The sequence below is a fragment of the Pinus tabuliformis genome, chromosome 7 (assembly GCF_031772625.1).
Source record: "Pinus tabuliformis cultivar Carrire ecotype Pingquan chromosome 7, CPIR1, whole genome shotgun sequence".
Classification (NCBI taxonomy): Eukaryota; Viridiplantae; Streptophyta; class Pinopsida; order Pinales; family Pinaceae; genus Pinus; species Pinus tabuliformis.
Window position 1 is genome coordinate 740,709,074 of NC_142293.1, and position 2,819 is coordinate 740,711,892.

At 33.6% G+C, this 2,819-nt stretch overlaps 1 pseudogene; it reads right to left on the reverse strand.

Annotated features, from left to right (window-relative positions):
• Positions 1–2,052: 2,052 nt before the first annotated feature.
• Positions 2,053–2,605, reverse strand: LOC149249661 (ycf20-like protein pseudogene; annotated as a pseudogene).
• Between the last annotated feature and the right edge of the window lie 214 nt (positions 2,606–2,819).

Below are 2,819 nucleotides of genomic sequence, written 5' to 3' on the forward strand. Positions count from 1 at the left end.
GTGGACGTAAAATTTTCCAACCTTTGAATTATGTCATATTGGCCTCTTCCTTTTCTCGCTCTATTTGAAAATAATCAAGCCCTCAAGTTCTTTACCCAGATTACCATGTTGAAGAATTGTCATCCATCTTGTGCTTTAGAATTAAACTCCATGTCTAGGGATAGAAGGCCCTTGATATAACTTACATTGGATAAAAATATTAGTGGTTGATAAAATTTATCTCACTGCAAGGAATATCAAATGTTTTATATACTTTATGCAAATTTCAGAATTGAAAAATAGCATCCATCTGTAGCTTTGCCACCAATGTCATAATCTATAGCTTCCAAGTTTGAAGGAATATATAAAAATACCTAAGTAGACTCCTGATTTCAAATATTTACTGTAACAACTAGAGACTATAGCTTGGATATGGGTATGGGGTTTATATACATAACAATGATAATATCCTTGATTGCAACAACTACAATACTAGCTACCAAACATCCCAATCACTTGTTTCTCCAATGATTGTAGCTAATAAATTTGTTGCATAATAACCTAGGAGAAGGAGGAAATATTTCATTGGAAATTTCTTCCAACTCCATAAATGGATTATTTTACCCAAGTGGATCTCAAGCACTCATTTTAAATAAATCTAACTGACAATAAATAGGATAGAAAAATATGGAAGCAACTCCTCGAGTGCCAATACTAAAAACCATTATCCCCAACATTCTATATGATGTGTCAATTATAGGGAAGAGCATGAAAGAAACTAACCACTAAATGATTTACTTGTTCATCACCATTGGAACTCCAAAGAATCCAACGATGCATCAAAAATTGAGTGCAAAACCTCTAAGTATCCTAGAGATAATTTTAGAACCAACATAGGCACATAGCCCAATCCTTTCGTTGCACAAGATGTCATAGGTCATAAAGTACTTACACATTTCTATTGAATTGAATGGTGTTCCTGCAAGATTCAAGGACTCATGATATCAACAATAAAATATTATAGGCATCCCACAATTGGTTGACACTCATACTGAGGTAAATGATCAATTTCTTATTGACAATATTTCTCTTAGAATAAAATCTATTCTAGATGAAGACAACATGTGAAAAAAAACATTGTATGATTATAGACATACTAAATGATGAGGAAATGACCATCAACACAGAGGCAACTGTCATATAAATTGAAGCACAAGAGACACTAGAGCAACACCAAAATGAGAAACTAGACATTCGGATGGGTGCCCAATAGAAACAAACTATTCAAGAAGCCACTACACTTCATGTAGGTAGCATCAATGTCATTGCAAAATATGATATAGGAAAGTTTCTTGAAGAATAGAAAAAGGAAACATCCCTTATGTCATCCTAAGACCCAAGAAACAAGAAGTTAATGATGTAGATATGATTGATGCTCAATAGGAAGAAAACATCACAACTAGAGGTTGCACCCAAAATTATCATGACAATCAATGGTCCATGTAAAATGGATATGACTCATCAAATTCTATTAGTTTTCATAATACTTATTTCCCAAAACACAGAGTATGGATGAGAAATGATGGCGGTCTATCAACAAAATTTTGACATTGTCTAGCAATTACAACTAACTCATGAGAAATAATTCAAAACACGACTCTCAAACTAGGATTTGGCATAGAAACCAGAAACACATATGCATAGATTCAAGTTGACCAATCCATTGAACATTCACATTGGAAAACCTCTAATAAGAATGAAACCTACAATTCCACTCCATTCCTATGCATCAACCTCGATGGAAATGAACCAAGTACCAATGAATGACCTAATAAAAATCCACCAAATGTTAGGAGAAGAACTAGGACACAAGTTGCTACACATTGAACAAGGAAATTCAAAGTTGTGACAAGAAAAATAACAACTCCATATAGAAGAGATAGGTGACATCCCATTTAAATATTAATGGTTGATAAAAATTGTGGCATCGCAAGGAATGTCAAATGTTTTATATACTTTATGAAAATTTAAGAATTGAAAAATAGCATCCATTTGCAACTTTGGTCGCCTCTGTCATAATTTGTAGCTTCCATGTTTGAAGGAATATACAAAAAGACCTAAGTAGACTCTTTCTTTCCAGAAGTTTATAGTAACAACTGGAGACTGTAGCTTGGCTATGGGTATGGTATTTATATACATAACAATGCAAATACCCTCAATTGTAGCAACTATAATACCAGCTACCAAACATCCCAATCACTTGTTTTCCCAATTATTGTAACTAATGCATTTGCTGCATAATAACCTAGGAGCTGGAGGAAAGGTTTCATTGGAAAATTGCTTCGAGATCCATTAATTTTCTCTAAGAGCTAACTTGCACTTGCACAAACTATTCTACCCAAGAGAGTGTTACCAAGCCTTGATGTCCTGGTATCTCTTCATTGAAAGTTCCACCACTTCATTCATAATTTTCTCATGTATTTAATGCACAAATTACCTGCCAAGCTTATCACTTTGAACTGTAACGTTTATTTCTAAATGGTGATATTGACTAGATCCTCAAATGTAATACACATTTTCCATTATAACTCACTTTAGTTGAATTCACGTTACAAATACTCTGCATTGTTATTGATGAATTTGAACATTCTATTGGATAAGGTATTCGCAACATATTCTTTGTTGATGGTTGTATAATGTAGGTTTCCACAGTATATTATTGAAACCTTGAAGATGTGCAGCACAATAGAGAACCCACTTCTAAGAATCCACTATCATAGCTAAATCCACAAATACTTTTCGAAGTGCATACAAATGCATGTCTACATTAATGTCACACT